Source organism: Chlorocebus sabaeus, chromosome 9, assembly GCF_047675955.1.
Source record: "Chlorocebus sabaeus isolate Y175 chromosome 9, mChlSab1.0.hap1, whole genome shotgun sequence".
NCBI lineage: Eukaryota > Metazoa > Chordata > Mammalia > Primates > Cercopithecidae > Chlorocebus > Chlorocebus sabaeus.
This window is the reverse complement of record NC_132912.1, coordinates 28,783,185-28,807,656: the sequence shown is the minus strand read 5'-3', so window position 1 is coordinate 28,807,656 and position 24,472 is coordinate 28,783,185. Positions and strand designations below refer to the sequence as shown.

The 24,472-nt window shown below is 43.5% G+C and overlaps 1 non-coding gene and 1 pseudogene across 1 annotated transcript in view; one reads left to right on the top strand and one right to left on the bottom strand.

The window, feature by feature from the left end:
• LOC103238060 (uncharacterized) overlaps positions 1-24,472 on the bottom strand; it is a 36,356-nt gene that overhangs the window by 3,746 nt on the left and 8,138 nt on the right. Inside the window, exon 4 of the transcript XR_005235180.2 lies at positions 5,204-5,239. This is a non-coding gene — a transcript (uncharacterized protein). The remainder of the gene's footprint in view (positions 1-5,203; positions 5,240-24,472) is intronic.
• Positions 4,000-4,123, top strand: LOC119618827 (5S ribosomal RNA; annotated as a pseudogene).

The window sequence follows — 24,472 nt, the reverse complement described above, 5'->3', positions numbered from 1 at the left end:
GAGGGAAGAGGAAAGAGTTTACATTTGCTTTTCACCCTGCTGTGTGCCAGGCACTGCATGTATTATCTCTTGTAATTGTGTTTTTAAAGAATGCTGGAGACTAGGGAGATGATACTTCCACTGTCTGAGCCTTTGGGTCAGGAAACTAACTCAAACACCAAGATCCCAAATGCCTTCCACAATGGAGACATTAAACCCTTTTAAATTAGTGATTTTTAATTTATGACTTTAAATTATGAGAATTGATGAATACCCATAATGAAATCTTCACCCACCCACTATAAAATGAAGTACTAAAATGTGATTCCCTAAGGCTGAAATACACTATTCAAAGAACTATCCTTTGTTCTGAGACTATAGGGGAATCCTATCTTAGGAAGGAGTAAAATAATCTCTCATTGCAAAGCTTCACATGCTCACACTTACTCTTCAAAATCCTTCAAGGAGGTACCAAAATCAAGTCCAATAAACCATTATTACTTCTTTTTGTTTGTTTGTTTTTGAGATGGAGTTTTGCTCTTGTTGCCTAGGCTGGCATGCAATGGTGTGATCTTGGCTCACTGAACCCTTCATCTCCCGGGTTCCAGCAATTCTCCTACCTCAGCCTCCCGAGTAGCTGGGATTACAGGCATGCGCCACCACGCCTGGCTAATTTGGCATTTTTAGTAGAGATAGGGTTTCACCGTGTTGGCCAGGCTGGTCTCAAACTCCTGACCTCAGGTGATCTACCTGCCTCGGCCTCCCAAAGTGCTGCGATTACAGGCCTGAGCTACTGTACCCGGCCCCAATAAACCATTATTACTTAACAAATTTAATCACAGCCTGTTTTTCTTACAGCATTGGACAGGATCACTAGTTCTACAGCTGAGTGTACCTGGAGAAATATTTGGCTCACTTTAAGTGCCAAGCTGTGAAAAAAAAAAAACAGAAAAACAAACCAAAAAAAACAAGCATAACAAAAACCACCTTTTTTTTTTTTTTTTTTTTTTTTTTTTTTTTTGAGACGGAGTCTCGCTCTGTCACCCAGGCTGGAGTGCAGTGGCGCGATCTCGGCTCACTGCAAGCTCCGCCTCCCGGGTTCACGCCATTCTCCTGCCTCAGCCTCGGAGTAGCTGGGACTACAGGCGCCCGCCACCACACCCGGCTAATTTTTTGTATTTTTAGTAGAGACGGGGTTTCACCGTGTTAGCCAGGATGGTCTCAATCTCCCGACCTCGTGATCCACCCGCCTCGGCCTCCCAAAGTGCTGGGATTACAGGCGTGAGCCACCGCGCCCGGCCAAAACCACCTCTTAAAGATTAGAATTGCACTCAGCTGAGGAACACGGAACTGTGTGGTAGTCACGTGGCTGTAAGCATATGTATAAAAGTCATCACATTTTTTGCCTTAGATTTTTTTCACTTTACTATATTTAAATTTACCTCAGTAAAGTGTTATAAGAAAGTCTTATGGTGATTGTCAAATGACTATGCAGGGAATTCTCAAACAAGAATTCTCCCTTCTCTCACAACTGAATTTTAGTCAATGCGCTTAAATCCTTAAGTTTTTGAGTTATAAGCTCCCTCCTTGGGAGGAAGTTCGGTACCTAAGGAACCTTCGTAATTCTTTCATATATTGAGTAAAGATGCCAAAGTCACTGATTAAAGCTCCCTAACCTCTTATTACCACAAAACCACCTTGGGGGCCAGGGATCCTGGGTTTTCACTGCCTTCTTTATGAAACTTTCTTTCATCTTAGCTGAAATAATAACTCAAAATCAGTATGTGAGTCAGTCAAAGCATTGTTAATCCAATAGCAAATGTCTTGACTTTTTAGATTACAGGCAACTAGGGAAATATTTGTAATAGTTAAGATTTTTCTAAAAACAAACAAACAAATCTTCCATGAAGTCTATATGAATTATTTTTTTGTTGCTTTACAGAGCAAAAATTGTCTTAAATCTTCCTGATTAAAAAAAAAAAAAAAAATCAAAGTGACGCTTCCTTGTTAGCTTGCAAAATCCAGAAAATGATTTTGTAGGAAAACACTAGTCATTTAATTAGCTATTAAATAGACAACTTCCTTTCACATTCTCAATTCATAGCTCCCATGGGAGAATTTATTAACTTTAGTGGCTAAGTTCACATTAATTAAGCCTAACTGCCCTTGACCAGTTAAACAGCTAATCTGTAAAAATGCAGCTGCTTTTGGATGTGTGTGTGTATAAAATTATTGAGAACTTTTTAATGTATTTTAGTTTTAGCTGCTTTACAAACATGCATCATTGAGGATAAATCCATAATGATAAAGTATTTCCATTCACACATGCGATCTTTCGCATCAGCCTCGTAAATGTCAGCATTGCCCCTGAACGGTGGGTATTTCTTCACATGTTCTCCAAAGCTAAGTCTCTGGAATCCCTGACTTTAAACTGTTGAGTAAGTTCAAGTTGAGTTTCACGCTGGCAAAGAGAGTGCCTAACTACAAAGAAATACCCACTGTGTAATCGTTGTTTCATGTCCGCTTGGACTGCCCGTTCAGTTTCATTATTCCTCTTTCAGCCACCTCCAGGCCGAACACTCAGACAAAATCACTCTGGCAACTTGTGAATGCCTTCTGCTCATATAGATGACTGTTTTGCCCCCTGGGCTTTCTTTACTGAGCTGTTTAATAAACAGCAGGGTAGCTGGGAATTTCTTGGAAGGAGCCAGGCAGGGAGAGGGGCACCGTGGTGCCGACTTTCCAGGCTGACTCGCAGTTGCATTTGCAAACCTGGGACTCCCCAGCCATCCCCACAGAGCTTCTGAATAGGTTGCTAAGGGCTTGGCAATGTTCTGCGCAGCCACTGCTGATACTAAAGAGGCCACAACAGGCTGGATCCCAGAAGAAAGGAAGTACTAACAGCTTGAGTCACCATGAATGTGGGACTCCTTCATTTAATAATCTTAGACAATTCTGTCTGGGCTTAAACGCCCCACAGTCCTCTGACAATGCCCCAGAGATTCAAAGATAAGCCACCTGATGCCTTCAGAACACATTTCCTTTTATTCACAAGATAGTAAAGCTTCTCCCTCATGCATAGTCACTGGGTTTGTTTTGTTTTGTTTTGTTTTGTTTTGTTTTGACAAAGTCTCACGCTGTCACTCAGGTTGGAGTACAATGGTACAATCTCGGCTCACTGCACCCTCCACCTCCCAGGTTCAAGTGATTCTCCTGCCTCAGCCTCCCCAGTAGCTGGGACTACAGGCGCCTGCCACCACGCCTCGCTAATTTTTGTATTTTTAGTAGTGAAAGGGTTTCGCCATGTTGGCCAGGCTGGTCTCAAACCCCTGACCTCAGGTGATCCTCCTGCCTCAGCCTCCCAAAGTGCTGGGATTACAGGCGTAAGCCACTGTGCCCAGCTACATATTCACTGTTAACCAGCCCTCTTCACTCATGGCATCTGCCTTAAACAAGGGAATGAAAGTTGGTTTTTTGTTTGTTTGTTTTGTTTTTTCCTGTTTACATCAAAAAGGGAGGGGAATAGATGAGAAGGAATATTAATATCAGCTTAAGTGACCTGAAACAGCAAGCGCAAAGTTGGGAGCGTGCTGGGGTCCAAAGGTGTGTGAAGTTTCAGCAGGCAATCTTTCCCACACACACACATCCTCCAAGTAGGGGAAGGGGAGATCGGAAGGAGCCACTGCTCTTATTTTGGTGGTTAACTGGACACAGGTATGTAGTCATGCCTTGATGACAGTCACAAAGTCCTGGGCAAGGTAACATTGGAGTCCAGAATAGATGCCCATTTTATTTCCATCTGCTATAGAATGCAGAGCACTTAGGAAACGAGAGCTTTTGTAGTAGTATTTATCTCTACCCATCTCATTTTTCTGTCACTCTAGGGCGGTTGAACTGCGGCATTACCGCGTTCTCTATCTCATTCCTACTATGGGATGAGGCAATGCTTGACAGAGATAAATTGGGATTTGGACAAGATCTATTCAATGTCCCTGCACATTGTGTAGAAGCTAGAATCGATGCTGCAAATACTACATCTTGAAGATAATGCACCTGATCTCATCTGAACTCAGAAGCTAAGCAGGTTTGGGCCTGGTTAGTATTTGGATGGGAGACCACCTGGGAATACGAGGTGCTGCAGGCGTGGCCGGGCACAGTGGCTGATATGGTTTGGCTGTGTCCCTACCTAAATCTCATCTTAAATTATAGTTCCCATAATCCCCACATGTCATGGGAAGGACCTGGTGGGAGGTAATTGAATAATGGGGATGAGTTTTTCTCATACTGTTCTTGTGGTAATGAACAAGTCTCATGGGATCTGATGGTTTTATAAAGGGGAGTTCCCCTGCACCCCTCTCCTGCCTGCTGCCATGCAAGACATGACTTTGCTCCTCTTTCACCTTCCTGCATGATTGCAGCCATGTGAAGCTGGTAGTCCATTAAACATTTTTTTTTTGGTAAATTGCCCAGTCTCAGGTATTTCTTCATAGCAGTATGAAAATTGAGTAATACAGTGGCCCATGCCTGTCGTCCCAGCTACTGTCATCTCAGCCTGAGGATCACTTGAGACGAGGGGATCATTTGAGCCCAGGAGGTCGATGCCAGCCTGCACAACACAGGCAAACTTCCTTTCAAAAAGTAATAATTAACTTAAAATTTAAAATGTGAGACTCTCCAGGACCTAGCCAGTCTCTCCAGTCACCTTGGTTACGTGACAAGCCACAGGCACACAAGTGCAAACTCCCCCGGGGGACAAGGCCACCTCCTTCCTTGGTGACTTCCTAGCACGTACGGGGTGTTAGCTTAAACTATAACCTGTCCTCCCCAGGCCACAGGACCTTTGTCCTGGCCCCTCCCTAAGACTCACCAATCACCTCCCTAGGGAAGCAGAAGAAACACATAGGGTGCAGAGTGCTAGAGGGGAACACACCACAGTCCCAAATAATTCACCCTGGTGGCCAGGGGCTCATCTGTTCCCAATTAAAAATACATCTACAAGCCAGAAATCTTGATTTCAAACAGATCCAAGGGTGCAAAAAGGCACTTTGAGCACATAAGGTATAGTATATAATAAGGAACGTAAAGTTTCATTAGAATAAGTAAGTGTTAAGTACATATATGTGTGTGTGTGTGTGTGTATATATATGTACTAGAAAACTTTTTCACTTAATAAAAATATATCATATATCATGCAAATAAACTGTGGCGTATAATAAGTATTTACCGTCATTGAGTTCCAATCATACAATTCTAGGCTTACCTGAAAATGAAAAAAAAATCACAACAATAATTAAACCTTAAATATTAGAGACTAAACATAATTCAAGCTGTGAACTTATCCAGCATAACCTGAAAGTAATAGAAATTTCCATGACACATTCATTGCCTTAAAATATCTTCAAAGCCATCATTCATAATCATAAATAAAAATGATTGTAAATCAAAATTTCTCTGATCTACAGGGAGCAGTATGACAAAATCATGTAGAAGGATTTGTTGTGATATCATCCAGTTAAACCCCAGGAAACAGTGACGCAACAGCTCTTGGGAAAGATCCTGCAGTGTTATCAGTTCTTTCTTTCAAATTCTCTTCAAGCTCGTACATCTAGAGTATCTTCTGCTAAATGGTAAATAAGCATTGTTTCATAATGTTTATAAGGTATTCACAAAATAAAATACAGACTTTTTTTTACTCTTTTTTTCTTGTCCACATAATGTGGATTAGTCTCCATGACAACACCAACTGTCCCATCACATTATCACGAACACCTCCCAACAACCGCTATGCTGCTGTGACCCACAGTAACCCACTGTTCGTTTTTATTTTATTTTATTTTTCGAGACAGGGGCTCACTCTATCACTCAGGCTAGAGTGCAGTGGCACAATCATAGCTCACTGCAGCCTCAAACTCCTGGGCTCAAGCTATCCTCCCACCACAGCCTCCCATGTAGTGGGGACTACAGGCACACACCACCACGCCTAGCTAATTTTTTTTAATCTGTAGTAGAGATGGGGTCTTGCTATGTTACCCAGACTGGTCTCGAACTCCTAGGCTCAAGCAATCCTTCTGCCTCAGCCTCCCAAAGTGTCGAGATTACAGGTGTGAACCAGCACAGCAGGTCCATCATTCCATTTTTAAATAGATGACCATTGATTTTAAAATCTCGGCGAAATTATTTGGCTGTTTGTGTGTGCCTGGTACTTAAAAACCTGGAGAAATGGGTTTCTTCTATATGTTGTCATTTAGTGTGGATGAGTGTGATTAGGAGGCTGTGGGCCCTGGAAGTCATTCCTAGTGTCTTGGCGACATTGATTCCACTAGAGCTGGCTCCCTGGGAACTGTTCCACACACAACAGGATTCTCTCAGCCTCCAGAGACCTCACGTCCACACAAATTTAGACACATTTATCACAGAGAGGACATTCTTGAGGCTGTGTGGCAACAAAAGCTTCATTTGTTAAAGGTTAATCTACGGGGGCAGCAGAAATACTCAATGAAAGGGTTATTAAATTTTCCTATTAAATGTGATCAGGGAGCTTTGTTGTCTGGATGTCAAGTTAAAGCCACGATTGGGCAAAACTCTCCTGAAGACAGTCAAGCACAATGTTATGCCCCTAACCATAGATCAACATACTCTGTCACTGGCACTTGAGGGTCCTTTCATCGTAATGAAAAGTATCAAGTGTTGAGTGTGTGTTTTACAGCTTACATGGAGCCATAAGCCAAAGGAGTGGGTTTCAGTATTTCAGAAATTCCCGAGGCTTCAGGTTTGACAGGAGGGAAATAGGCCATTATCCCCCATGTCAGGCAAGGCTCCTGTTAGATAGAGTACCCTCCCCACCGGCCCTGTACCCTTCAACTAAGGGTCGCATAACACGCAGATACGTTTCAGGATGAATTCACAATAACCACAGACAGTCCACAACCTCACAGCTCATCTGTCCAGATAATGTATTTTACAAATAAGGACGCTGACACTCTGAAAAGTGAGAAGAATTCAGAAAAGTGAGAGACTTCAAAAGAAAGCTGAGCTCTAATCAGAAACCAGGTTTCCAAATTTTGGCTTGTTGCAGGAAACAAGGAGGCATTTGGGCACCAAAGGACAAATGTATAATGGAGCTTTTGATCCCTAAACTAGGGCAGTGACAGCCTCTGACACAGTCCACGGAGGCCTGGACCATGAACACGTAAGAGCAGAGCACTGGAAGTTTTGGAACAATCCCAAAGCTGAGGCTGAGTGCAGCATGCAGGTAACATAAAGGCCGGCTGAGGAATGAGTCAAACTGAGAACCCCCAGAAGGAGGGACCCTAGTGGGCCCCAGCTGGCTACTGCTTTTTGGGAATGAGCCATTGATGTCAAAATAAGCCAGAAATCCAGATGATTTAATATAAAATCTCCCAATTTCTTAATGCCAGCAACCTGGTCAAAACATTTTTTAGGCCGGGAGCAGTGGCTCATGCCTATAATCCTAACACTCTGGGAGTCCAACACAGGCGGATCACTTGAGGTTAGGAGCTTGAGACCAGCCTGGCCAACATGGTGAAGCCTCATCTCTACTAAAAATACAAAAATCACCCGGGCATGGTGGCAGGCACCTGTAATCCCAGCTACTCGGGAGGCTGAGGCAGGAGAATCACTTGAACCCAGGAGGTGGAGGTTGCAGTGAACTGAGACTGCACGACTGCACTCCAGCCTGGGAAAAAGAGTGAAAAATACAAAAAAGAAAAAATCATTTTTTAGAAAACTTGCCTGCAGGCATAATTCACTTCCCAAGCCTCCAGCTTTCCATTTCTCTCCTGAAGCAGTTCATACCGATTTCTTTTTTTCAGACAACAATGCACATACTGCTAGGTTGCCCTATTCATTCCTCCTTCAAACTGTATTGAATGTCTTCTGTATCCAGCTGAAAGGTCAAAGGGTGTGCAACCCAAAGATACAGAGATATCAGGAATAACCAGGGAACCAGAAGAATGAGAGCACCATATTCCTTATGTTTGTAAGGAAGGAACTTGGAAGCATCTTGGAAGGGACTTAACCTACAAGGAGAGAGTGCAGAGGAATAAGACTGTCTTGTAGCAGAGAAGTGAGAAGTCTCATGATAGCACAGTTACAATGTCTTGGCAAGAATCCAGTGAAGATATTATAAGGGGGTAAACAAAGGCAGACTCTCTGGGAATGGAGAGAAAAGATTCAAGAGATATTCAAAAACTAGTTTCAATATGGGATCCATCAAGAGTGACACTGCCTTCACACAACCTGCCTCCACCCTGAGGCCCGAGGCCACAGAGCAAACCTCCCCCTGGGAGCCTCCACACTGCATCAGTCACATGTAGCCAGCAAATACATACTGTGCCCCTGATAGACGCAACACCTCAAAAGTTGATCAGACTAATTTTGACAAAAAATCTTACTGACAAACATACTCATTATACCCAATGGCGTTTAGATTTATTGAAACATATTTTAAGGTATTTATTATTTATTTTAAGGATGTATTTCAACATATTGTGGCATATTTTCAAGGAGTGCACGTACACAGCTTTCTGAAGAGCAATGTTTCAGGACTTATCAGTATCAGTAAAAGGATGTTTTCAGGTCCGAGTAACAGGAAATCACAACTAAAAGTGGCTTTAAAGTAAGGAAATATGTTAGCTCACATCAAAAAAAGCCTAAAGAGAAGGTTTGCCTTAGGCGTGATATGTCAGGCTCCAGGTCCACTTCTTGCATGTCTTTCCACTTGGATCTCCATGTGTATTAGCCTCAATCACAGACTGGAGATAAGATGGCTGAAGCAGCACCAGGCCTCAAAATTAAAAGCATCTAGAGAAAGAAGAGGAGGAATCATCTCTTCTTCAATGGTTTGTAAAGGAATTTAGAACTTTTCCCTGAAGTCTCCCTCAAGCCAGCTCTCCACCTTTGCGTTAGAATTCCTTTCATATCCATCAGCTAAAGTGAGGTCCCTCGTGTATTCCGAAACCCATCCTTGGCATGAGTTGCACAGTCACCATGATTGGCTTAGGCTAATCCATTGTAGTGGAGTGAATATTGGGGAGTTGATGACATTAGCCACAATAGTATCAAAAACCTTGGCCTCGCAGTAGTTCACGCCTGTAACCCCAGCACTTTGAGAGTCATGACAGATGGATTGCTTGAGCCCAGGAGTTCAAGCTCAGCCTGGGCAATGTAGTGAGATCCTGTCTCAAAAAGAAAAGAAAAGAAAAGACTAGCTGGGCATGGTGGTGTGCACCTGTAGTCCCAACTATTCAGGGAGCTAAGGAGGGAGGATTGGTAAAGCCAAGGCATTCAAGGCTGCAGTGAGCTACGGTCCCACCACTGCACTCTAGCCTGGGTGACAAAGCGAGACCCTGTCTCTAAAAAATAAAACAAAGCAAAACCAGAAAAACAGGCTGCAACTTTTTACCATCTTAAAAAAAAAAAAAGAAAAATCCCTTAACTCCAAGTCCCTCAAGGCACCTCCCATATCTGTTTCCTTTTATAATAAAACTTCTCTAAAGAATTATCTATGTTGACCATCTTTCTTTTCTCTTTTCTTATCCTCTCATGAAAATACTCCATTTAGGTGCGGTGGTGCTCACGCCTATAATCCCAGCACTTTGGTAGGCCCAGGAGAGAGGATCACTTGAGCCCAGGAGGTGGAGGCTACAGTGGGTTGCGTTTGTGCCACTGCACTACAGTCTGGGTGACAGAGAGAGACCCTGTCTCAAAAAATAAAAATTAAAAAATATATACTCCATTTAGACTTTCATCTTCACTAATCCACAGAAACTGCCCATGTCAAGATCAAAATGACCTCCTCACTGACAAAATGAATGGCCAATGTTGTCTTATTTGTTGCATCCACTGTGCTTGGCACTATTGAACAATCTCCTTTTCCTCAACACTTCCTAAGTTTGGCTTCCAAGGCCATATGATTTTAAACTTCTGTGCAGCCAGGAAGGGAGCCCTACTCTATACTCTGACATCACTAGACTATGGTTCTCAGACCTCAGTTTTTCTTTTCCACCCATTTTCACACCCTAGATGACTGATTCAATGTTGGGGACTCCCAAAGTAATATCCTCACCTTACCTTTCTCTCAAACTCCACACTTTGCCTATTAGACGAAACCTCTTTAAATGAAAGACAGTTCCCCAAAAGCCCTTTTACAATAATTTCCATTATTCTAAAAGTTCTTTAAATATCTGCAGTTTATTCTCAGTTCTTTGCCAACTTGTTTTCAGCATATGCTCAATAAATGATGGTGAGTGATAAATTATTCATTGATTATAGTAGCAACTTAGGAGTCCCTTTAGATGGAAATATAATGCAGATGAAAAGAACCAGGCAATTCCACAGATAGGACACAAAAGGGCACCTAGATTTTATATATTAAAATGAAGAATTAGAGCCAGACATGGTGGCTCACTCCTGTAATCTCAGAGCTTTGGGAGGCCATGGCAGGAGGATTGCTTGAGATCAAACACTCAAGACCAGCCTGGGCAACATAGCAAGGTCCTGAATCTACAAAAAAATACAAAAATTAGCCAGGCATGGTGGTGCACACCAACAGTCCCAGCTACTCGGGAGGTCAAGGTCAAGGATCACTTAAGCCCAGGAGGTGGAGGTTGCAGTGGGCTATGATTGCACCACTGCAATCCAGCCTGGGCAACAGAGCAAGACCCTGTCTGTCTCTAAAAATCTTGTAATTAAAAATAATAATAAAGTTAAATGAAGATTTATAGTGCATTCATTCACTACAGAATGGCAAGGAGTGATAATGCATTTTTTTAGCCTAAAACTAGGCCAAGAATATATACTTTTTTTTTTTTTTTTTTTCCTGAGATGGAGTCTCACTCTGTTGCCCAGGCTGGAGCACAGCGGCGTGATCTTGGCTCACTGCAACCTCCGCCTCCCAGGTTCACGCCATTCTCCTGCCTCAGCCTCCCGAGTGGCTGGGACTACAGGTGCCCGCCACCACGCCTGACTAATTTTTGTATTTTTAGTAGAGACGGGGTTTCACCGTGTTAGCCAGGATGGTCTCAATCTCCTGACCTCGTGATCCACCGGCCTCAACCTCCCAAAGTGTTGGGATTACAGGCGTGAGCCAGGCCAAGAATATTTTTAAAGCTGCAGGTCTCATTCAAGAGCAACCCAGAAGCAAAAGCGTCTTCTTCGATCACCAAAACACAGTGGGCACTGATCCAGAGAAAGGAAGAGCTGGCTACTCACCCCAGCGGTTCTCAGCTTTAGGCAAGCCTAAAGCTTACATTTCTTAAATCTGCAAAAAGGAAATATGTCTGCCCTGCAAGTCTTTATAGGGTCCTGTGTTGGTAAAACTAAATATCTGGAATAATAGTCCTTCAAAGATTAGTTAAAGTGACACTACATTTATTCTTATTGTACAACCCAGGGCCATATTTAATAACCAGTTATTTAACGAGCACCATATTAACAATTTATCACAGAAACCTATAAAAAGGAATGTTTAAATTTAGACTGTCTCATGTTCGAGGTTACAATTTTCTCCATAATCATTACAAGAACGATTTTTTAATAAACCCATGTCCGTGATCGTAAGACCGCCAAGAAATAACTTGAACTTGCTCGTTTTAACATCATTCCAACATGTCTTCCTTCTGCCAACATATTATGTCATCATCAGTGGTAACATTTTAATTCTAAAGATTCTCTTAAAGGAAAGTCCAATTTGACAAAGTTTTTTCCTGCCCTACTCCCACCAAACCGTTAGAAATATTACTTACTTGTCAAATTTTTGTGTAAACTAAGGTTTTCATTAAATTTTTAAATAATCTTTCAAAATCACATTATTTTAAGATGTAGTGAAAACTTCAATGACACTCATTTTTGGACCCCTTTAACCCAAGTGCTACCTTCTTCCTGCCAGATTCCATGGCAGTTTCCATTTTCGGACTCTAGATCTGTAGCTAACCTTACGCACCAATTCTGGGTCATAGCACACATTCTTAAAATTAACTGTTTGACTTTGCTGTCTAATCATTAGTTGCTTCTTCGGGAACACATTGGAGATTAACCACATTAGAGAAATAGCTGAATTTTTTAATGGGGAAAATAAAACATGTCCCTAAAAATGTCATGGAAACTCAGTATTTGTTAATTCATACCTCCAAAGAATCCTAACATTTAACATTGTTTCACAGTGAAAAGTGGGGATTAGGCAGAATAATGAACCTATTACTTCAACTATGTTCAAAGTTGCCCCATTAACTGGAGCTTTGATTTTACAATGGAGACACTGAACGCTTTTGTGTCTGATCTGTCTTCGTTGTGGTTCCACAGGGAGTCCCTATATTTCAAACATGTCTGGCTTAATGAATTTTTTTTCTTATTATTGCTGCAATCTGTTTTGTTGTCAGATTTACTCCAGCTTGGAGGGCTTTGTTGTTCCCTTTTCAGGCATCAGATCCTTTCAGTTTCTGGATACGTTGACTGAGGATACAAAACAACTGGTCTGAGTGGACCTGCAACGCCACCATGGTAGAAACCAGATGAAACCTTCAAAACAACTCCCTCCTCCTTTTGATCAGTGAAGCAACCGCAGCCTAATATTTTGAAGTCCCTTTTTGTTATCTTTAGGCCAGCTGAAATGCATGTGGTCATGAGAACAGACCTCCCTAGAACCTCCGAGGTCCACAGCAGCTTGGCTCTCATCATTTTATTTGTGTTGAGGTCATCGTTCATCGTTAGATGCCATGTTTTCATAATTTATAGGGATACTAATCCACTAAGAAATGATTTCACCAAGGAATTTCTCAAAGGTCTGCTCAAAGAGTATGAAAATCTCAGTGATCCCTCAAGACAATATCATCTATATCATTTTACCACAAGCAAAGGGCAAACTGATGTCCAGGTAAGGTACAGTCACATACGCACAGCTATACAATTTCTCCATTCCTTGATTTCTGTTTTAAAAATCGACATGCCACACTCTGGAAAATAGGAAAGTGTCATATGACAACACAATGCCCCTGTCCTCTGATGGGGGTGTCTGCCTTTTGTGTGGCCATCGGGCTTGCTCTGCTAGAGTCTGATGCTGGCCCTGCTGAGGACTTGGGGTAAGAGTGGTCGAAGTTCAGGGTGGGAGTTAGCCCCTCCCTACGGGGAGTGGACATCCCAGCATTGGAGAGGAGGAAGGATCTTGGAAGCAAAATGGAACCCTGAAGATGTCCCGAGATAGGAATGAGAGGGGACCTGGTATGGTGGCTCACGCCTGTAATCCCAACACTTTGGGAGGTCCAGGTGGGAGGATCACTTGAGGTCAGGAGTTCAAGACCAGCCTGGGCAATATAGTGAGACTCCCATCTCTATAACAAATTTAAAAATAAGCCAGACATCATGATGTATGCCTGTGGTCCCAGCTACTCTGAGAGATCAAGGTGGGAGGATTGCTTGAGCCTGGGTGTTTGAGGCTGCAGTAAGCAGTGACTGCACCACTGTACTCTGGTCTGGACAACAGAGTACAAAAAAAAAATAATGAAATAAGAAGGAACACCTCTGTCTTTATGGGCCTCTGTGTTTTGCTTCTCTTGCAGGCCCTCCCAGGAGGCAGAATCAAACATGCCCACTGTCCTGTGAACACAGGGGTAAAGCCATGTGGGAACGTGACCATGAAGAGACAGTAACTGGAAAATGCAGTGATATGATTTTATAAGCCAGATTATTTAACATCATGTTCCTCTTTAGAATTATATCCTTACAATTGTCCCTTTCCATTTGTTGAACTCGAGTTTAAGTGTTTAGCCTGAACACAGCAGTGTCAAAGACTCAACGAGCAAGACTGTAAGTCCTGCCATTTTTGCCCACAGGAAGAATCTCCCTTTTTAGAAACCCTGGGTTTTATATTATTCACAGTCGGGCCGGGCACAGTGGCTCACGCCTGTAATCTCAGCACTTTGGGAGGCTGAGGTGGGCAGATCACTTGAGGCCAGGAGTTTGAGACCAGTATGGGCAACATGGTGAAACCCCATCTCTCCTAAAAATACAAAAATTAGCTGAGCGTGGTGGCACATGCCTGTAGTCCCAGCTGCTTGGGAGGCTGAGGCATGAGAATCACTTGAACCTGAGACATGGAAGTCGCAGTGAGCCAAGATCACACCGTTACACTCCAGCCTGTGCAACAGAGCCGACTGTCTGTATGTATATATCTCACAGTTTAGTGAATAATGCTCTCACTTTTGATTGGGTAAAGATGGAGAGGGAGGCAAACAGCACACTATTTGGATTCAATTTAACTGCTGTAGATGAGGAAAAGGTATAGATAATATTAATATTACTGCCCAAACCTGCAAGTCTCAAGCCTTTGAAGACCCCTTAGCTCTGGACAAACCATGAAAGTTGGTCACTATCCAGGATAGATTCACAAACACAATGAAGTGGCCAAAAGGCCAAGTTCCATCATGAAGGCTGACCACAGCCCCTAAATCAACCTTGGTCTTCTGGAGCGATGGAACCATGATGAATACTCAACATCAAGTACTGGAGCACAGAGGGTGGCTGCCTCTGGACAAGGAGACTCTCCCACATTCTGATAGTTTCAGCCTTGCTGTCTACACAGCATACATTACTTTTGAAATTAAAAAAACAAAAAAGAAGGAAGAAGGAAGAAAGGAAAGATGGAAGGAAAGACTCATTCTTCATCCCAAATTGCTTTCCTTAGCTTAGACTCAACCTCTGTTGGTATCATAGGTTGGTCCATTCTCTAATCTTGGCCACTACTGAAGACAAGCTGCCTTGAAAACAGTCTCATTGCAAGCATACACACACACACACACACACACACACATACACATATATATATATACACACACATACATATATGTATGTAGGCCGAGCCTGGAGGTTCACACCTATAATCCCAACACTTTGGGAGGCCAAAGTGGGCGGATCACTGACTCCAGGAGTTCGAGACCAGCCTGGGCAACATGGCAAAACCTGGTCTCTACCAGAAATACAAAAAATTAGCCAAGCCTGGTGGCGCATACATGTAATCCCAGATACCCTGGAGGCCGAGGCAGGAGGATTACTTGAGCCCGGGAGGTGGAGGTTACAGTGAGTCGTGATCTCACCACCATACTCCAGCCTTGGCAACAGAGTGAGACCCTCTCTAAAAAACTGTGTGTTTGTGTATATACATATATACACACATACACACACACACATATACACACATATACATATATGTATATATATATTCCATCTGTGCTCCCTTTCGCACACTCTTCTCCACCCCAGTTAGTAAAATGATTGTGAACAACGTTCATCCTACAAAAGAAGAAAACTCAAACCTGATATCATCAGTGTTTCCCCAGTTGTTTTTTTGTTTTGATTCATTCAGACTTGAATTCCAGGTGACCAACTCTCCTGTTTGCCCAGAACTAAGGGGTTTTCCAGAGCTTGAGACTTTCCCTTTTAAACCTGGAATAGTGCCCAGCAAACTGGAACCATTGCTCTCCCTAAGTCAGCTGGGCGAGGTTGGAGCCTGGTGCTCCTGAGGCTCTTGGTAACTTCTGTACCAAAGCTTATGTGAGTACATCATTTCAAACGCAATAATCCCACATCACTGCTTCATCAAGTCAGGTTCTTGGTCACAAGAGGCCAAATTAGCAATCTTGTCAGCACTCCCTTGGCCCTAGCTACCATTTTCAATTATAGCCAAAGGAAGTAAACTCCTTCAAACTAGGTTCCAACTTAATTCTACATCTAACCAGACCTGATTGAAACTCCTCAAAAGACAACAATTAAAACTAAGAAACAGACAAACCCTTAGGCTAAGGATTAAAGACAAGAGAAGTAAACATTCCCAGTTATTGTCTGGGCTATCAGGACCAAAAAGGGACTTTGGACATATTACAGCAGGTGGCTTAAGACTGGACCAGGAATCATCTCCTTTATGCTAAGTCCTTCGGGATTGTCTCCTGTTTTCAATTAAATGTGAAATTATTCCTGTAGATCCTATAGTTTTTGTGTTTTAAACGTCAACCATTAGAACTCAATGACTGCCCATGTGGGAGCAGAAAGTCCCTTTGACTGGAAAAAAAAATACACGGTTGACCCTTGAACTGCAAGTTTCCACTTACATGTGGATTTTCTTCCACCCCTGCCACACCCAAGACAGCAAAACCAACTTCTCTTTTCTCTCCTCCTCCCCAGCCTACTCAACACAGAGAAAACTAGAATGAAGACCTTTATGACGATCCACTCCCACTTAATGAATAATAAATACATTTTCTCTTCCTTATAATTTTCTTAATAACATTTCCTTATCTTTAGCTGACTTTATTGTAAGAATACGGTACAGAATACATAGAACATACAAAATATATGTTAATCAAAGGTTTATCCTACAGGTAAGGTTTCCCGTCAATAGCGGGCTATGTGAGTCGTTAAGTTTTTGGGAAGGCAAAAGTTATACACAGATTTTGGAGTATTCAGGAGTATGCATAGCGCCCCTAACCTTCAAGCTGCTCAAGGGTCAATTGTACCTCAAAACATAAAATGGCAATGCTCTGAACATGGGGTGTGACTTTTATTTTCAGCCACTAGCTACCCTTGTGAAAACGGAACTGTATCATCTAGTGAGGTGGTCCTAGGAAGGAAATTACAGTTGCCCATGTTTCTCTTAGATATTTAAAGAAGTCTCAGTACAAAGCTCTCAGGAAATCCTCAGAATGTTCTATCATTTCAAACTCTCTGACTTGGAAGAGAAGCTGTATGAGTAAAGAAGAGGGGAGAAAGTTATGAATCCCCCACATACTAGTAGGGTTTATTTCATGATGACGCCATCTTGTTTTTAGCTTCTGCCAGCTGGGTGGTTCTCGGGCATTGGAAACTCTAAAGCTTGCCACGGGAGCATGGGAAAATTCTGAACTGCGGAAGAGCACTACATGAGGATCATCTCAGCACGGAGAGAAAACAAAAGGAAGGGATATGAGTCTTGGTGAGATCTGCATGAACTTCATCGTGATTGCAAAAGGGTTGACTAGGGTAGAAAAAGAAGCTGAGTTGAAGAGAGATTAGAGATTGCAAGCAGCTTCCCTGCAACACTGCCTGCATTGGGAAGGCTCCGTTCAAAAACATCTAAATACCCATTATGGAAAAATAGACTTGCATTGTAGAATAAGGGGAAAAGGTCACTGCTTGGTGGTCTTAGCTTTTTATACTTTCCAATTCTTCTGCACCCTCAAAATGATAGCCACATTCAGGGCATGTGGAGTAAATGAATGCTCTTTACCCAGGCTGCCCCCCACAAAGGACGAGGGCAGTTGCCCAGAGAGAGGCCTCTGCTGGGGCTGCTGCTCCGGGTGTAGGGGCTAATTAGGACACGCAAGGTCCCCAACGCTTCTGTGGTGTGGGTTGGCCCGTGGATGGATTTTCCATTCGATCTTTAATTTTTTTCCCCTCACATTTTCCACACGGCACTAAAATTACTCTTCAGAAAAGCATTTATCTTCCTATTGCTGCTTCACAGCCTGTCACCAGTAAAGGATTTTCAGGAAGGACTAGCTGGTACCTGTAAAAATATCCACTGACTTTTACGAGTGGAACATCACCAAAAAATCCTATTTCCTTTCCTCCCTGTTCCCTCCCAACCTATCCTTTCCCTGCTACCCACTCAACTCATAAACTCAGTAAAAAGATTTCAACATTTCTCATTCTTTTTCTCACTTTTTTCTTCAATTTTTTTGTTTTTGGAAAATTTATTTTGAGAAGGAGCTTCATTTCCAGTACCTGTAGCTGACTTCCAGAAACACATGAGAAAATGCACAATGAGATATCCCAGTGTGTCTTGTTTTATTAATATCAAAGTGTAATGTGTGTTTGCATTGCTCAACAGGGATTTTTGTTTTCATTTGTTTTTATTTTATTTTGTGTGTGTGTGTGTGTGTGTGTGTAAGAACTAAAGAACTACTTCCTCTGGGTTTTTTTTTTTAACTTTTTTATCATAAAAAAGCTAACTTTTATAATTCATGCTGGAATATTTGGAAATATGAAAATAGAGAAGAAAAAAATCTTCCAACAAACTAAAAGCCAGGAATGCTAATATTAATATTTTAGCATATTTTTCCATGATATTTCCTGAAGTTATTGTTTTTATGTGATGGTTTAGATTTACGGGGAAGGTCATCAACTCAATTCAAGTGTTCTTTCCCTGAGAAGCCTTTCCTTGACTTCCCCTCATGTTCACCCCATCACAACGAATTGTAAATATTCTCTGTGTACACATTTGTGTCACTTACTTGACTAACAGCTCCTGTTTGGTGGAAGCTTTCTTTAGTTCATCTTAGTTACTCTAGGATCTAACGTGTGGCAATAAATTCAACAATCAAAACAAATATTGATTTGCACAGCCTCTGCACTAGGGCAGTTACCAGAGACTGAGTATTCATCAGTGAAACAGACAGATGTGAGGAGGGCCAGCCACAGGTTGTGAAAAGAGGAGGGGCAGAGACAGGGTGAGAGAAGGAGGGCTTATAGAAAGGCAGGGGCCAAACCAAGTAGGGCCATATGAGCTGGGCAATAGGGAGCCACTGAAAGATTTATACAGGCATCACACTTTCCCTGGATGCTGTGTAGGAAGAGATCGAAGCCTTCCACAAGTGGAATCAAGTAAACCACTTAAGAAGCTTATGGTGAGCTGGGCACAGTGGCTGACACCTGTAATCTCAGCATTTTCGGTGGCCGAGGCAAGACGATCACTTAAGGACAGTAGTTTGAGACCAGCCTGGGCAACATAGCAAGACCTTGTCTCTACAAAAAATATGTATATATTTAAAGATTAACTGAGCACCATGGTGTGGCCTGTAGTCCTAGCTGCCTGGGAGACTGAGGTGGGAGGATCGCTTGAGCCCAGGAGGTGGAGGCTACAATTATACTTCCATGATTATACCATCAAGCTATGATTATACCACTGCACTCAAGCCTGGACAACAGAGCAAAACCATGCCCCCACTCCTGCTCCCCAAAATAAAAGAAGAAGAAGAAGGAGAAGAAAAAATTAGTGGTGGCTTGGACTATAGTGAGAGAAGAGGTAACAGGCGGACTGATTCAAGATGTATTTTAGAGGTAGAATAGTCCGGAATTTCTGACAAATCAGCTATGAAGATAAGTATAGGGGAAGAGACACGTAGGCCATCCAGATTTCCGAATGGCCATCCAGGTTTCGGAATGGAGCCACAGGTGGATGAAGGAGTGATTTATTGAGACAGGGAAGACAGGAGAGAAATAGACTGAAGTGGCAGGAATCAAGAGTTCATTCTGGGACATATTAACTTTGGGATGCTTGTGAAATTGCTACATGGGAGTGGAGAGTGGGCAGTTGGATACACAAGTCTGAAGTTCAGAGGAGCAGTGGTCTAAGCTGAGGCTATAAATTCAGGAATCACCAGCAAATAAATGCTATTTAAAGCCGTGGGTCAAGTTGGGACCACCCACAGAGAATGTGGTAAGAGCAGTGGAGGGCTCAGGAACACAGTCATATAGCTGTGTTAGGAGGGAAGGAGGAGCCAGCAACGGAACTGGAAAAGACAAAGAAACCCAGGGGAGGTGGTGACTGCCCTTGAGCAAGGAGCAAGATGAAGGCAGAAAGCTGAGGCCGGGCACAGTGGCTCACGCCTGTAATCCCAGCACTTTGGGAGGCCAAGACGGGCAGATGACTTGAGGGCAGGAGTTCGAGACCAGCCTGGCCAAAATGGCAAAACCCCAACTCTACTAAAAATACAAAAATTAGCAGGCATGGTGGCACATGCCTGTAATCCCAGCTACTTGGGAGGCTGAGGTAGAAGGATCACTTGAACTCAGAAGGTGGAACTTGCAGTGTGCCGACATCACGCCATTGTGCTCCAGCTTGGGCAACAGAGTGAAACTCTGTCTCAAAAAAAAAAAAAAAAAAAAAAAAAAAAAGAAAAGAAAAAAGAAAACTGAGCCCTGAGTGTGGCAAGGAGGAGGTCACTGCTCACCTGGGCAGGAGTCACCATCAAGCAGCAGAAGCGGGAGCCCAACAGGCATAGAGAAGAGGTGAGGTGGTGACATGGCATGCCCAGCTGACTCTTCCATGAATTTTAGGCATAAAAAGCAGACAAATGGAAGGATAGCTGAACATCCTCTAAAGGATCAAGGAAAAACATTCAGAATGTTTGCATGCTGATGAGAATAATCCAGGAGAAAGGGGAAGCTTGATGAGGTTGGCAATAGAGGAGATAATAAAAGGAGGAAGTCCCTGAGATGGTGCAGGGATCGTGTGCAAGGCGTGAGCATAGGAGTTGGCCTTGGACAGGAGAGGGATGCATGACAATTGTACCTGGAGGGCAGAAAGAGGAAACAGTGGAGGGAGATGATTATAGATGTAGCAGGAGATGGGCCGGGCACAGTGGCTGATGCCTGTAATCCCAGCACTTTGGGAGGCCGCGGCAGGTGGATCACTTGAGGTCAGGAGTTTGAGACCAGCCTGGCCAAAATAGCGAAACCCTGTATCTACTAAAAACAGAAAAATTAGGTGGGTGTGATGGCAGGTGTCTGTAGTCCCAGCTACTCAGGAGGCTGAGGCACGAGAATTGAGAATCATTTGAACCTGACAGGTGGAGGTTGCAGTGAGCCAAGATCATGCCACTGTACTCCAGCCTAGGTGACAGAACAAGGCTCCATCTCAAAGACAGAGAGAAAAAGAAAACAAAAAAAGACACATGGTTGCTGTCTAGTGGGGGTCTGTGATAATTCTTTTCCATATCCTGTTCCACTTTCTTGTCCAAGCCTCAAGTCAGCAGTTTTGATGAAAAGATTTAGTGGGAATCAGAGAGTTCTCCTTCTTCAAAGCAGTGTGATGTGAGGACACCAGGTGAGATCAAGGACGGAAGGTGGGTGAGCATGCCCAATGAGCACACAGGAGCAAGCCAGTCCAGCCCTGGGGAGGCTGGAAGTCTGAGTTCCGCACGGAAGGAGGAGGAACAGGGAAATACTGGAAGATGCTAAGCAGGGAAGTGACAGGATCCGACTAGAGGCAGAGATGATGTGAAGTGGGCGTGGACAGTAGGGTGCTGCGGTAAAGAGATTGGAACAAATGAGACCAAGTGGGAGGCTGAGAGTTTGAAGCACATGGGAGGTGAGGCAGGCCTGGAATAAAGCGGTGGTATTGGTGGAGAGAAGTGGGCAGATTTCAGAAATACTTAGGAGAAAGGGCCAAGAAGATGAACTTGAATCAAAAACACACTTATTTATAATTTTCTCAAACAAACGTGACTTCATTTTGAACTGCCAGGTGGCTATGTTTGCAAATATATTAACCTAAGGGTCCTTTGGTAAGTCTGATGGTACTCCCAGGCTTCGGTTTGTAAATGCCCTGGTTGAGACATCTCTCTCTTTCCCCTGGCTTCTCAGCACAGTCTAGGCACACAACCTTGGGTACGTGATTTTTTTTTTACAGCCAAGTGAAGCTACCCAGGGTAGAACTGCAGTTTACCGTGGCCTTCCTCTGCAGCAGGGAGCTGGCCAGTAGCACTCACAGTACCTGGTGACCGTGCAACTGGGTCACACATCATAGTAAAACCTCAGTGATACCTGGTACTAGTGTGGAAGGCTATGTGTCACAACATGCTGTCATCTGTATCATTTGATCCTGTCTGACCCTGAGAGGTGAGCAGAACAGAATTAATCATCTCAGTGTTACAGATCACAACGCTGGTAGCCCAGAGAGGCTAAGGGAATCCCCTGAGGTCCCAAAGCCAAGAAAAAAGGAAAAGGTCAGAACGTCTTGCCCCATACATCACAAGGAGCAAGTTTCTTCCTTTGATTATTATTTTTATGTTTTTGAGAGAAGGTCTTGCTCTGTTGCCCAGGTTAGAGTGCAGTGGCACCAACACAGCTCACTGCAGCCTCAACCTCCTGGGCTCAAACCATCCTCCTGCCTCAGCCTCCCATGTAGCTGGGACTACAGGCATGCGCCATCATATCTGGCTAATTGTTTTACTTTTTGTAAAGACAGGGGTCTCATTTTATTGCGCAGCCTGGTCTCGAATTCCTGGACTCAAGTGATCCTCCCGCCTCAGCCTCCCAAAGTGCTAGGATTACAGGCATGAACCACTGCACCAGGCCATTCTTCATTCTAGAGCCATACCTTTTAATGTCTTCCTTTACGGTGACAAGATGTGACTGTGTGGACTCTCAGAACATGTGTTCCTAATTAAGAACTCTTGAACTCTACAGCTGGAAAGGCCTCAAAACATCAGTGCAGTGGCTCCTGGCTGCGCCCACATCATCAGAAAGCATTTATTCAGTATCTTCTTAGGCCCTTTCGCCATCATCCAACGGAAAGAATTAATTTTCAACGTATAAATCGATTATTTTCCCCAACTTGCCCAATCTAGTGGGCAAGTCAGGGAATGATTCTATAATTTGCATCTATGGCCTACAATTCCAGCATCATTTAAGCAAATAGCTCACCCAAGAAGAAATCACAAATCCTGCCTCCTGCCTTCCCCCCAAGGTTTGGCTCATGGGCTCACTCAACTCCAGGCCTCAAAAGATCTTTTCTTTCACCTTGATTCTGTTCTGCTTGCATTAGAAAGTAATTGTTTTGGGCCCCTCTTTCTCCTCTTATTTTCTTGTTTCTTCTTCCCACTTCTCAATCTGAGTGTTGTGAGGAAAATTTAGAAGGATTCAGAATTGAGAAGACAGTGATTCAAAGAGGTGAGTGGGCCAGGTGCAGTGGCTCACCCCTGTCACCTCAGCACTTTGGGAAGCTGAGGTGGAAGGATCATTTGAGGCCAAGAGTTGGAGACCAGCCTGGCCGACATAGTGAAACTTTACCTCTGGCAAAAATTTAAAAATTAGCCTGGCCCGGTGGTGCGTGTCTGTGTTCCCAGCTAGTCAGGAGGCTGAGGTGGGAGGATCACCTGAGCCTAGGAGTTCAAGGCTGCAGTGAGCTATGATGGCACCACTGCACTCCAGCTCATGTGATAGAGCAAGACCTTGTATCAAAAAAAGAGCTGAAGAAGCAAAGGAGGGCCATAAGCTGGAGGAGGGTCTAGAGAAAAGGGCCAGAGTAAGACAAGGAGCACAGAGAGGGAGCAAGCCTAAAACACACTCAGCATTTACAGCCCATGAGAAACGAATACCATACAGGGGTTTTTTAAATTAAAATTATCCTAAAATATATTAGAGAAAATTGTGTTTTTTTTAATGTTATTTTTTCAAGGGGAAGGGCTTACCAAGACTAAAATCACCACCATAGTAGTTCAAAGATAGAGAATGTATTCTAGAGAATCACAGAGGTGCAATGCCAGGTAGAAGGATAAGGAGGAAGGAGATGGGGAACCCCGGCCCAGGACCACATGTCGGAGAGCACAGAGCAAGCCAGCCTGGAGGGCCAGGGCGGGAGGGAGGCCGGGGCCCACGACCAGGACCACAGCAGAGCAACCCAGAGCAGGATGAGGCAGAGACCAGACCAGCAATTGGTGAAGGCGTGTGGGAGTGGAGCGGGGGCCCTGAAAACCACTTCAGTCTTACAGGTACAGGATCCCGGCACCAGCCTTCACTGACTTTACTCCATTGCCTAAACTGGGTTAAATGCCACCCTGTTACATATGCATGCAGCAATGAGTGCTTTGTATAATTTCTACCAAAAAATTTATTTTAAACCATAAACCACGGAAAAAGACACTACACACACACACACACACTCTAGTGCTTACCAAACACTGAGAAAAAATAAAAGTAATGTCCTTAATATTCCATTTAATTTTCTAGCCCTCCCATTTATTCTCAGTTTATTTTCTTTCTGCATATTTGGAGTTTAAATGTCCCTTTCTTTCTGAAGTAGTAGTGATAGTTTTCCCACCTGCTCATCTCTCACTGAACTTCTCATTGTTCAAGTCACTTTAGATGTATCTCCGTGCACTCTATTTAAGTACATTTCCCCCACAACGATCCCATTGTTTTGTAATTGCACCCTGTGGGTTTGCTTTATCAGACTCAAGAAAACTTTCTGATGGCCATGGTTGCTTATGCCTGCAACTCCAATATTTTGGGAGGCAGAAGCAGGAAGACTGCTTGAGACCATGAATTTGAGACCAGTCTGGGCAACATAGTAAGATCCCTCTTCACAAAACTGTTTTTTAATTAGCTGGGTATGGCAGTACATGCCTGTAGTCCCAACTACTGGGGAGGTTGAGGTAGGAAGATCGCTTGAGCCCAGGAGTATTAGGCTGCAGTGAGCTTTGATCACCCCACTGCACTCCAGCCTAAGTGCAGAGCAAGACCCCATCTCAAGAAGGGAGTGAGAGAGAAACTGTTCAGCTTCACAGAACACAAGACTGCTGCTCAAAGTGACATAAAGCATCAGCAATGTGTACTAGATCATCGAGCACACTGTCCCCTTTCAGGACACCTCCAAAATTGATTCATTCAAAAGCACAGTGGCTCAAGGACATACTCCCCTTCCGTTTTCTGACTCTGCTATCCA